General features: G+C 43.4%; 1 long non-coding RNA gene across 1 annotated transcript; it reads left to right on the top strand.

Annotated features, from left to right (window-relative positions):
* Nucleotides 1-898: 898 nt before the first annotated feature.
* On the top strand, nt 899-10,019 carry LOC131919908 (uncharacterized). The gene is made up of 3 exons (XR_009381460.1): nt 899-1,030; nt 3,527-3,716; nt 8,215-10,019. It is a non-coding gene; the product is annotated as an uncharacterized LOC131919908 (long non-coding RNA).
* Nucleotides 10,020-13,625: the final 3,606 nt, after the last annotated feature.

Here is a 13,625-nt window from a genome sequence, read left to right as displayed (position 1 = left end):
CTGAGAATGTACAAAATTCTGAATACTATAATGTACAACTTTAAAAAGTGAAGTTTATTACCCTGTCACATTATAGAAGAATAAAATCTGGGGTCCAAAACCAATCCAACCAAGAAGGGTAGCATAAGTCAGAGTGTCAAGAAGTATGATTCTGTGGAAAGCTTGAAAGCCTGAGTCTTATAGCTTGATGCTCCAAGTAAGTAGAGTGTTCCAGATCTTCCTTAGGCTCTGGCAATGGTTTGCTGGCCCATCTTACTATAGTCTGTAACCTCAAACATCTGTCAGTAAAATTGGCCAGGCACATAGTGCCTACAACTGACATCTTGTCCCTCACCCAGCCCCCAGTAAGAAGCATGTGGCTTCCAGCCCTTTCATACTTGAGCTGAAATTCATCCCTATCTCTTTGGGAAGAAATAGCCTATTCTCCACAGTATTCTTCACCTTTGGCCGATAAGCTCTTCTTGTGCACACAATGAGAACATTTTAGAAGGACCCTTCTTCAAGGCTGACCTTACCCCAAGGAAGGGAGAGTTCTCCAAGAGTGGATGACTGTAGTAAAGCCCCATTGTAATATGGGACTGGCATGCACTTCTACCAATGAACAGTGCTGCAAATCAAGGAGGCTTTTTGCAGAATATCCATATGGAATGAGGTTTATTTATGAGTGGGAAGAAACCCATAAAGAAGAGTTATTAAGTGCAGGAGGAACTGATTTATGTCATGGTAAAATGCAGACTATACTTCAGCCAGAGGAATGACAGCCCCTGACAGGTGTCCATGAATAAATCCCTCTTCCTCTAAAACATGTTGTTCTCTTTGCTAGTTTGCTAGCCACTGGCCAGATTCTTAAGCTGGCTCAGAATTTGTCACTTCTTCTTTCCCTCTTCTTCAGGGGCTGGAGGAAAGCCACATACCAGCCTGCTTTGAGGAAGCCCTGGGTTTTCATCACTGGGTGCAGCTTTTTGCCTTGAAACTGAGCTGTTTCGCTTCCAGCTTGTGGAGACTGGCTAGGAGATCTGAGAAAGTTAGGGTAGGTTTCGGCACAGGTACCTGGCTTATGTCAATAAACATGTAGAATCACAGCATCCCCCTGGGCTGGGGGCCAAAGAATCCTGCCTTTTAAAACTATTGGCAGGGACTGTTTAATGATATTTTAGCCTTCAGCAGCCATGGCCTCTGAGAAACTCAACAAACTCAGATCGTTGGCCCAAAGCGCTGCACCCAAGGATTCAGCAGTGTCTGGCTGTCCTCTGAGGACTACAGACTTATCTGCATTCAGGTGGGATGCAATATCCTTCTGGCATCCACTGCAGTAGTTTGTGTCTGAATGTATAATTGCTCAGAAAGCAAAGACTGGCTTCTATTAAGTGCATTGGGATGCAAAATGAATAAATATGACTAGAAATAATTCATCTTCCTTTCACTTCTATCTAATATCTAGCTATCATCTATCTCCTATCTATCTATCTATCTATCTATCTATCTATCTATCTACCTATCTATCTATCTATCTATCATCTATCATCTGTCTATCTTTATGTATCTATAATCTGTCATCTTTATTCCAATATTTATTGTGTAACTCTGTATTTGTATATTAACATACATAGAAATACAAACTCCATGACCAAAATCTCATTATAAAACTTGATCAGATGGAAACTTATGATGAACTGCATTCCTTCCTTTCTTAAGACAACTTGATATAAAAGTGTTTATTTCTAAAAGGAAGGGTAAACATCATACATATAGACAACCCTTGAGAGGTTTCAGCTTTTCATATTAGCCTACTAAATTCTTGCATCAACACACCCAAAGGAAAGGATTAACCCTTCCCTATCCTTATTTACTTGTACCTGAAAGGCTTTGGTGAACAGGGATGAGAAATGTCTCCAAGTTTGAGTGCTATCAATCACCTATCAAACAATCATGATCCATGTAGAAAAAAAAATGGAAAATTCTGCTTTCTGATCAATGAGGAGAAGAGAGGTGACCTTGTATCAGGCCCCCAGATCTTAGCATGACTAACATCATGCTAAAGACACCATATGACCTTAAAGCCCTGAACATAGGCCCCAACACCTGCCAAACTGAGAACAATGACCATAGTCATAGTTCCAGGAAAGTCCCTGGGGAAAATGTCCCTAAATATGCTAAATGTGCTAACCTCTATATAGTTCTGTTTCTTGCTGACTGAAATGTGCCAATCAGGATATATTGTTTTGTGCATACAAGACAAAGAGATGTATGGCCTGGGGCTGCATGATTTGCACAAGTTCCCCATGCAACTACCAAAAAGTAATGAAGACTTTCCTTTTTTGCTTTAAAAGTATCTGTGTGATTGTCCCTGGTGAGCTTACCTCACAATATTCTGGAGACCCCAGCGAAATCTCCAGAGATTGAAACTCTAGAACATTGGGATCTTGAATCCCCTCTGGGGCAATAGTGTGGAAAATGGACAGTTTCTAGGGAGTGTGCTCCCCGAGACATTCCAGGGCCCCATGAACTTCTATCACCTCTAGCCCTACATTCCATGAGGTTCCCAATGCTTCTACCCTAAAATGAGAAATTATAGAAAGTGATCTCAATCTATCACCTCCAGAGAGAAGGCTGTGTATAGTGCCCTCTGAATTGGACACTAGTGAAAGATGGGGCATGGCCCTATTACCAGTGTTTATGATCCATGTGAGACATCACTGTACCTATGGTTTAAGTCTGTGTGATGCCCACCCCTGGTTGCCTTTGCTGCTTGCCTGTTTGTGTGTATCTCTGTATGTTTCTGGCAGTTGGTTGAGGAAACAAATACAAAATGTGTGCATTCCCAAGGCACTGTTGAAATGCATTCAAGAAATTTTTCTTGGAGAATTTTATGAAAAAGAAAGGATATAATGTTTATTTTGGGAAAATTTCAGACCTTCTATGAAATTGATTGGCCCATCTTTGGAGTCAGATGGCCAGTGAAGAATCTCTGGACCCCAAGATGGTTCAGGGTTTTTGAAATGTCGTTAGAGACCCCAGACACTTCAACCAGTTTCCCCATATTGACCAGTGACTTGCTGTGGTGCAAGACCTATGCTCCTGGCTTAAGACCCATGCCCTCCTGTTGGGTACCTGAACCTTCTTGGTTTGACCAGGTTACCCAGGAACTTGACTTTCCCCTTCTGTATGCCATAATGTGGCTCCTGGCCACAGCCAGGGAGAGGAAAATAGTTCCCTCTGGCCATGCTCAGTGGGGAAGAGGTAGTCTCTTCTATCTCAGGCCCCCTCTCCCCTCCACACCTGTGGAGTGGCTCTGGCTGTGGGGGCTTCAGAAGAAATTTCCCTGGGGCAGAGGCAAAACCCATCCTCCCTCTAAGAGAGCTGCTTCTAGTGCACACAGTACCTGAAGGTTCCCCTTTACCCTTTTATGGTTTATGTCTGCTTTTCAACCAATGATCTGTATAACTGGAAATCTTGGAACCCACCATTCTCTGAAAATCCTCAGGCTCTCATTAGTTTCCCCAAGACAGTCTTTTACATCTACCAGATGACCTGGGAAGATTGCCAACAGTTCCTGGCCTCCTTCTTCATGGCTGAGGAGTGGAAAAGGATCAAGCTTGAATGCAGGAAAGCTGCCTTCTGGCTGGGTGGTGGATTGATAGTGGACAGTGCAGCTCCAATGGAGACAATTTTCCCCTCTGCCTGACCTGACAGTTTGGATCCCCAAACTAACAAAGGTAAGGAGGATATGGACAATTTTACTATTTCATCATGCCCTTTTAGGAGGATTAAAGACAGCTGCCAGGAAACCCACAGATCTAAGGTAAGTGAGGTTATACAAGAACCCCCCAAATTTCCCACTGTGTTCCTGGAGAGCCTGTGTGAGGCCTACCAGTTGTTGACTCCCACAGACCCAGACATGCCAATAATCAGTGAGCAACCAATATTGCTTTTCTTATGCAGCAATATCTAGTCCCAGATATTAGAAAGAAACTTCAGAAGTTAGAAGAGTTTGAGGTATGAATAGATCCTAGTTATTAGAGATATCTTAAAGAGTTTACAATATCTGTGACTATGTAGCAGAAAAGGAAAGCAAAAGATTAACTCAAACAGTAGTGAAAGTACTCAGGAAGACCTAGAGGGAGAACACCTGAGACAAAGAGCCAATATGCTTGTTGTAAGCAAAAAGGACATTGGAAGAATGAATGTCAAAATTGGAAGAGGGAAGAAGGATGCCTCATTCTTTATTTGGGTAATGACTGATGGGTCCAGGGCTCCATTTCACTCAGCCTCCTGGAGTCCAGAGTAACATTAAAAGTAGGGGGTATGTCACAGTTAGGGTTTCTATTGCTGCAATAAATCTCCATGACCAAAAAGCAAGTTGGGGAAGAAAGATGTGGTGGTTTGAAAGAAAATGCCCTGTAAAGAGAGTGGCACATTTAGGAGGTGTGGCCTTATTGGAGTAGGTGTGACCTTTTTGGAAGAAGTGTGTCACTGTGGGGATGGGCTTTGAGTTCTCCTATGCTCAAGCTACTCCCCTTGTTACAGTCCATTTCCTGTTGCCTTCTTATCAAGATGTAGCCAGTACCATGTCTTCTTGCACACCACCATGTTCCCTGTCATGATGATAATGGATTGAACCTCTGAACTGTAAGGGAGCCACCTCAATTAAATGTTTTTCCTTTAGAAGGGTTGTCATGGTCATAGTGTCTCTTCATAGTAATAGAAACCCTAACCAAGACAGAAGTTGGTACCAGGGACTAGGGTAATGCTATGATAGAGCTGACCATCTTTTTATTTGAAGGAATAGGGACTTTGGAAGTTTAGATTAGGAAAGCAGTGGAATGCTTCAAGTGCTGCTTAATTGGCCATACTAGTAGGAGCATAGAAGACAGTGGCGCTGAGTTATTCAAACAAGGGTGAGGGGGTGGGAGGGTCAAGAGGATTCAGAGGAGAAGAATTTTAGTGCGTCACCTAGAGAGCATTCTTGTGATATTTTGGTGAAGAAAGTGGCTGCTTTTTGCTCTTGTCCAAAGAATCTGCCTAAGGCTAAAGTGAAAAGGTTTGAATTAATTTCTTTGGCAGAGGAAATATTAAAAACAGCCTAGTATAGACTCTGTTGTGTGTTTATTAGTGTTAATTCTGATGAAGATTTATAATGAAAAGGAGCAAGTTGAGCAAATAAAAATACAAAATGTACAGATTGAGAAAAGGGGCATGAGGAAGTGGAATAGAGCTAAATCCTATGTTCAGGGAGATAAATGGACTAAGAAATTGAATAAAGGGAGTGATAACCTCAGGACAAGATCCCACCCAGCTAAGTTTCCAATTTGTGAAAAGGAATTAAAGAAAAGCTTAGAGCCGGGTATGGTGATGCACAACTTTACTTTAATCCCAACACTTGGAAGGAAGTGGCTGGTGGATCTCTGAGTTTGAGGCTAGCCTGGTCTACAGAGTGAGTTCAAGGACAGCCAAGCTTATGCAGTAAAGGTAACAATCAAAAACAGAAAGCTGGTGAAGATGTAATTGAATGTGAGGGCCATGTTCAAGCCCCAGCAAGCAGTAGACATGGCAGCTTTGGCCACATGTTCTGGCTTTAGAGGTAAGGATAGAAGAAATAGGTTATGGAATTTGCTTCCAAATATAAGGAAATCTGCTGAGGCCAGGCATGTGTCAGGGGTGTCCCTGAATGGAGGCCTCGAGAGCACATTTTGTGAAGCTGTGAAGGTAAAACCTGGATTTCCTTGGAGACCCCAAGATACTGGAGATGCTAGAGCTGTGAGATACCTGCCAAAGAGAGTTGCTAACAGGGAGTGGAACTAGCCCAAGAGAAAGAAGTGTGCTGCAGTCAACAGAACTGAATGGAGTTGGAGATCTAAAGAGTGTTTTAACATAAGGCATGGAGATGCAGAGTTTGGAATTTGCCCAGCTGAGATCGGCCCACTCAGACCTGACAGAGATCCTGGGACCAGTGAATTCTCAATGGACAGCTGTCCAAGGAGCTATAGACTGGATAGACTGCTTTTATTCCCTGGTTGACTTCTTAGACAGTGGACTTGGGACAAGGTACTAAGACTAACTGCTTCCTAGTCACACCAGACTTTCCTTATTCTCTCATTGGAAGAGATTTATTATTAAACTTATGTGGTATGGACCTCACGAGGACCATTGCTGCTTGACAAAGTTCCAGTATTTTGACATTGCAGATCACAGTTCTCCAGCACCTTTTCACCTTCATTTTTAAAGATTCTCCATGTGTTAAACTCCCTTGTAGTGTTGTATTGTGTACTCCAATATATTGTATACCCTAATAAACTTATCTGAGGATCAAAGAACAGAGCCAGCCACTAGATTAGAAATAGAGGCCAGACAGAAGTGGCACATACCTTTAATCCTATCACTTGGGAGGCAGAGATCTTCATGGATCTCTGTGAGTTCAAGGCCATACTGGGAATAGAGTCAGGTAGTGGTGGTACTCGCCTTTAATGCCAGTATTTGAAATCTCATGCCTTTGCTTGAAAAACTCATATGCCTTTAACCCCAGGAAGTGACATGGCTGGGTGAGGAACAGTATATAAGGCATGAGGAGACAGGAACTAAGTGGCAGTTCAGCTAAGACCCTTTCAGGTAAGAACTCAGAAGCTTTCAGTCTGAGGAAACAGGATCAGCTGAGGAGTCGGCCAGGTGAGGTTGGCTATGGCTTGTTCTGTCTCTCTGATCTTTCAGAATTTACCCCAATACCTAGCTCTGGGTTTTTTATTAATAAGACCTTTTCCCTTATGCCTTTCACTTTGGGAAATTTTGTGTGAGCTTTGGTGAAGGATGAAAATGTGAAAAATGGCAACCTCTTTAAACAAAATAATTCTTTGGAAAAAAATCTTTACCACTATGTAGCTCAATAACTCTGTCTACTCCCATACAAGTTAATACCAAGCTGCTAGAAAGTTTAGATAAGTAAAACACACTTGAATAAATAAGGTATCTTTGATAATCAAGATTTATAAATTCCTAAGGTCTACTCAGGTTCATAGTAATACTTGTCAATCTCATCTTTGCACACTTTAAAGCTATTTGGATAAATTAAGCCATACAAGAAACTGCAATATTCTATAATGGAGTGTCTGATCTCCCCAGAAAGTCCTTTTCCCAAAGTCAGACATTTGAACAAAAGTCCCCATTCCCTCAGGAGCTTGAAGCAAAGTTCTGGCTTGCTAAAAAGGGAGACATTCTTATCTCTGGCAAGAGGAATTTGTGGCCTTTCCATTAACATATGACTGGTGCCAATTAACCTGTCAAGGTCAATGCTAGCTTCCTCAAAACCTGATCTCAAGCCACACTCTAGCTCACATGCTTCCTTTTTCCCATTTAATTCTATGTGCAACTATAGAGTATAAACGTTTATCCTTTTTTCAATAAACATATGGGCAGCCATCCTGATTCACCTTCAGATTGTGTCACTGCCCCCACATTCCCTGACTCCACACCTCCACTTGGGTATCTGAACCCTGCCCAAGCATGTATCTGGCATCTATAGGGCCCCATATCTTTTGAGGAAGCCACTGCCCTATGTCCTAATCAGCCTCCAGCCCATATTCTTGTGACCTGACTCATGATGAAGAAATACCCCTCCAACCAAATCAAGTACCAAAAAATGATATTCAAGGTTCAAGACACCTATAGAATTTCAACGGAAATACCCTGGAGTCGGGGCTGAGGATAATCCACCAGGATTGGTCACCCACTGAGTGTCCATTGTCATTTAATTACAGAGTACTGCTACTCCAGTACAGGTCAAACAGTACCCTACGAGCTGGGAAGCCATGCAAGGGATTGCTAAACACATTAACAGGTTATGGGAAGCCAGATCCTCATCTCCTGCCAGTCCCATTGGAATACTTCCCTACTCCTGGTTCTAAATCCTGGCACTCGGGACCACTGACCAGTGCAGGATCTCAGAAAGGTCAACACAAGTGTAGAAATCATTCTTCCTATAGTTCATAACTCCTACAACTTCCTGAGTTTCCTGCCACCAGAGAAATAAGTATATTCAGTTCTGGACTTAAAAGATGCCTTATTTTGCCTCCCATTGGCACCTATAAACCAACTTAGTTTTGCCTTTGAATGTACTGATCCCGAGGGAGAATTTAAGGGCCACTTAGGTTGCCACAAGTATTCAAAGGCTCTCCCAAACTCTTTGACAAGACCTTAAGTGCTTACCTTTTGACTTTTTGACAGAGGTATCCTGAGAGTACCCTGCTACAGTATGTGAATGAACTCTTTAAAGCCTTGGAAACAAAGGAGGAGTGTAAGAAGGCCACTGAAGTCCTGTTAGAGACACTAAAGGCAGCCCTATGGTACCAAGTCTCAGCCAACAAGATCCAACTTTGTGCATCCTGTGTCACCTACTTGGGGTGTAACTTGGAAGAAGACAAACAAATGTCCCAAAGCCAAATCTTGGCAATCCTATGGATCTCTGCACCTAAAGCAAAGGAACAAGTACAGGAATTTCTGGGACCAGTTAGGTATTGTGGACACCTAGGTTCATGGAGGCAGCCAAGTCATTGTATACTACAACTGATGACACCCTGCTGCTACAATGGACTGATTCCTAACAAGGAACTTTAGAGGACTTGAAGAAAGATCTCATCTCTACTCTGGCCATAACCCTCTTGGATGTCTCTAAGTCCTACTATTTGTACATGAATGAGGCCCAAGGATTGCCAAAGGGATCCTTGTACAAGCACTGAGACCCTGGAGGAGGCCAGTGGCCTACCTATCCAAAAGGCTTGATTCTGCAGGTTGGATGGCTTGTTTGTGGGCATTCACCACTACAGACATGCTGGTAAAAGAAGCTGACAAACTGACCTTGGGCCAGGAACTATTTCTAACCACCTCTCACTGGGTAGAGGCACCCCAGAGAGGGGGATATCCAACACCCAAATAAGACTATCAATGACTTCTCCTGGAACAGGCCTGTATCTGACTGTAAAACTTTAGCTATCAACCCAGCCATCATACAGCCAGATGACAAACCAATAGAGCCACTCTGTGATTGTCTGGGAGTGACTGAAGTGATCCAATCCATCAGATCTGACCTATCAGATGTCCTGCTGTGAGAAGTAGAAGAGGTACTGTACACAGATGTGAGTAGTTTTGTTCAGAATGGAGTCAGATATGTCAGTGACAGTTGTCACCTTGGATAGGACAGTGTGGACCCAGTCCCTTAGCTGCAGGACTTGAGAATTAATGTAGGCACTTCACTGGGGGAAGGGCAAAGCTATCACTGTATACATGGTGTGCATTTACCATGGCCCATGTCCATGGGGCCCTCTGTCAAGTAAGGGCACTCATCACCTAGCCTAGAAAGAAAATCTAAAACAAAGAAGAAATTCTGGCCCTACTAGAGGCCATATGGTTACCAAAAGAAGTACCCATTGCAAAGGGCACCAAAAAGGGGATTCTCTGGAGACACAAGGAAACAGGGCAGCAGACTTGACCGGGAGACCTGTACTCCTTGCTGCTATCAGAAGACAAATGGTCACCAAACTCTACCAGGCCACCTATCTGAGGGCACCCAAAACTGCTGAGTTACTCTGGCCCAGATATTGTATACCTCAACTAGACAATCTTGTGAAAGACATAGTGTTCAGATGTACCACTTGTACAAAAGTGAACCCCAAAGGAGGAAGAAAAGCCCCAGAAGGATCTGTGCCTGAGGAAGCACCCCTGGAGAGCATCCAACCTATCACTATTGGGCATAAGTATTTGTTTGTTTTCATAGACATTCTCTGAATGAGTAGAAGCCTAGCCTACATGAATGGAGACAGCATCAGTGGTCACCAAGAAACTCCTTCAAGGGTTGATTCCTAGGTTTTGCCTGCCTCTCTCCCTGGGGTCTGATAATGGCCTAGTGTGCATGGCCAAAGTTTCCCCAAATCTGACAAGGATACTAAATTTTGATTGGGAACTATATTTTGTGCCTATATGCCACAAAACTTAGGAAAATAGAAAGGATGAATAAAATCCTGAAGGGAACTTTACTAAAATGTCCTTGAAATGCCTGAAAATTGGACCAACCTCCTACTTTTGCCCTCCTAAGGGTCAGATGCACCCCAAACAGGAATGTCTCACCATTTAAAATTATGTTTGGTAGGCATCCTCCCTCCTCCCTAAGCTCAGAGATGTTAATAAGGCAGAAATTGCTAACCATTCCATACTCAAGTCTTCATAGGCCCTGCAATAAGCCCAGATTCTTCAGATGATTCATGAGGCTATACCCTTGCCCAAGTCTGAGCTTGCCCACAGCTTCCAGCCTGGCAACCTTGGGTGGGTAAAGAGGATGCCAACCAAGAGCCTGGATCTCACATGGAAAGGCCCAGACCCTGTGGTCCCTACCACCACTCCAGCAATGAAGGTCACTGGTGTCACCCCATAGATCCACTGAAGGAGGCTATGGAAGACAATAATAGATGTTTCATCACCAGGGCCTCGGACCTACTTAAGATAAGACTGACATAAGCCTGGAGACTATTGTCCTATTTTACCTACTTTGTCTCCCAGTGGACAAGGCCCACAACCCCCATAAGCCAGGACCCTGGCTGTGGGAGTTAAGAAAGACTGAAACCAGGAAGCTTACAGCTATATTATCCACTGAGATCCAATCCACCTCCCAGGTGACTTTCTATAAAATATTACACCCAAATGCAACTGGAAGAAGAGGCCACAGAGCAGTGTTCTCCTGGGGCTATGGGCCCACTATTGGAGAAAGGGGTCTCTAATCTATTTGATACTAAGCCTGCCCTGCCCATGCCCCATTTCCAAACTGCCAAGAGCTGGGAAAATACCACTGTGCTCAGTGGGGTTGTAAAACCGAGTCCTTCTAGGGCCACACTGACTCCTTTATAGCTAGAAAGGAAACCATCACAACCTGCCCGTGGTGTCAGGCCATTTGATTCCATATCTATAAAGGTGAGGGCCTGATAGGAAACTGAAGATCATGAGTGGGAAATTGGTAGAACCTGGAAAGTCAGGTTTTATGTAAACAATTGAGACCCAGGGAACAAATTTACTATCCAACTCCCCCATCCTTTCAGGATTATCCAGCCCATTGGCCCAAATAGGCCCATCTTAGTATCCCTAGAATTTGAGCCCCCTAAGGCAGCAAGCCCCCAAACTCCAATTTCTCCAGGAATTCCTTTAAAAAACCATGGGGTTAAAGATCCAGGAAGCAGTAGAAGCCAGCCCCTTGGTGTTTGGGATGCTATAAAGAGTTCCTTGTCCATTCTCATTGAGAGATAGATAAAGACTGCTAGCTATTCCTGAACCTCACACTCCCATACTATGTTGGGATTGAAATTAATCAAATAAGCTCTACTTCCAATCTTTACAACTGAAAATGGGACCAACATAAGCTCATCCTGGGGGACCTCTGAGGAAAGAATGCCTGCTTAATGTTACCAAGATTCCCCCTAAATAGTCTCCCCATGCAGATTCCTGTAGCCACACATGGCAGATTAACCCTGGGAATGGTGTCTGAGTATACTTCCAAGCCCCAGAGACTAGCTGGCTTGCTTACATTAATGGTTTAACCAAGGGTGCATCTTCTGAAACTGTTTGCACTGGAGGAGACCCCACTCCTTTGCATCTTCAACATACCACAGGTGTTTATCTATAATGGGGAAGAGGGCAGGGCCCACTGAAATCTATATTCTGGTCTTCCCCATGTGTGGACAGCCATCCCCATTCTAATTCTCTTGTTGGTGGGGGCAGACATAGTGGGTTCTGCAGCAGGTGAAACTCCAGCCCTAATTGTGGTGGACAAAAACTTTCAGAAAGTCAGCGCTCAGAGGGCATAGACCCGACCATCTGGAAAATTTGATTTCCTGTCTAGAAACCCAGATAGACTCCTTTGAGGAGGTTGATCTTCAGAATGGCAGAGAACTGGGTCTCCTCTTCACGAAACAAGGATGTCTCCGTATGGCACTGGAGAAACTTGTTCCTTCTATGCTAACCAGTCAGGGGTACTTAGAGGAAGTTTAGCTATGGTCAGAAATAATGTTAAGGAAAGAGAAAAGAGATGTCAAGGATCTGACAGCTGGTATCAGCTCTTGTTCTCTTGCTCTCCCTGGTTGACTACTCTGCTTAAGTCTATTGCTGGGCCATTGATCTTTTTGCTCCTAGCACTCACTAAAGGACCCTGCTTGCTCAACTGTCTACTTAACTATGTAAAACAGAGAGTAAATTCTGTCAAATTGTTAATTCTGAGGGGACTGTATAAACCCCTGCTTCAAGATGAGTCCACAATTTGACTCATATCCACAGGGTCTTTGGGGAAGGTAACAACCCCCAGCCCTTAGCATGGCTAATGCTGTGTTGGAGGCACAATTCTGCTTAAAATCCAATACATAGGCCCTAATACCTGCCAAAATGAGAACAAAGACCTAGTCCACACTTCTAGGAAAGTCCCTAAAAGTACTAACTTTGATTTTTGGCTTCTGTAGTTCTGCTTCTTGCTAACTGAAGTGTGACAATCCAGAGGTGCTTTTTGTGCGTAAAAGATAAAGAGCTGTAAGGATTTGGGACTGCATACTGCATGATTTGGGCAAGTTCCCTGTGCAGCTGCTGGCTGGCAATAATACTTTTCCTTTCAGCTTTGAGAACATCCCTGTGGTGGTATCTGGTGGGCTTGACTCACAACAACCTCAGGACCCTGCCTCAGAACCATCTTAGAACCAATCATTGTATCATTTTTCTCAATCTCAAGACGTCAGGACATCACTGAGCCTTTTGTGGTTGCTATTACCCAACCACAGAGACAGGAGGTTTATTGTTTTCAGCTACAAGCTTGGAACCAGAGCTGACCATGTGTATGGTTCCCGTGTATGAGAGGTTCTTCCCTAGGTATGGATTGAGAACCAGATACCTTACATAAAATAAAATGGACAAAGCCTTGTGAGCACAGCATTCTCCCCATCACAGAAATGGAGAAAGTTCAAACAAAATGCATGATTTCATAAAAAATATAGACATCTTTTTTTCTGTTCATATTAATATACTATCTCCAAGCTATCAGTCTCCCATTAGCTCCTTCCTGATTCCCCAGGCAAAACTAACTCTGCTCATTCTAGATACCTATGTAATTCATTATCTGCTCACATTATATTTTGTTTTTCTCTTGAATACTCTTAACAACAAAAAAGTTGAGAACAGACCCCCCCCCCCTCATTTTCTCTCTGTGTTTGTGTCCCTTGGGATTCTACATTAATGTTGGGCATGAGATGGAGAACTCTAGAAGTGTCTCATCCTGATGCTATGTTGGGATTGCTAAGTTATCTCATATTATCACCCTAACCTGATTGTACTCATGACAGTTCTGCTACTTGGTGTTATGCATTCCTCATGTCCAGAAGCCTTTGTAGATGATAAGGTTGGCATTCCTGTATTTTCCCTGAGAGAGGTACATGTCTTTGCTATATCCCTGGGATGGACTCTTTCATAGAAGGCCCTAATAATATCAGAAATCAGTTTGGCTGGAGAGTAGTGGGGGCGGGGAGGCAGATAACAGTGGACAATGGCATCAGGGAGTTACCAGATCCAGATCATGGAGAGCTTTTGATTGAACTGTACGTATGAGAAAACACTGAAAG

This window comes from Peromyscus eremicus, chromosome 9 (assembly GCF_949786415.1).
Source record: "Peromyscus eremicus chromosome 9, PerEre_H2_v1, whole genome shotgun sequence".
In the NCBI taxonomy this organism is placed as follows: domain Eukaryota; kingdom Metazoa; phylum Chordata; class Mammalia; order Rodentia; family Cricetidae; genus Peromyscus; species Peromyscus eremicus.
This window is presented reverse-complemented; position numbering and strand designations above follow the sequence as displayed.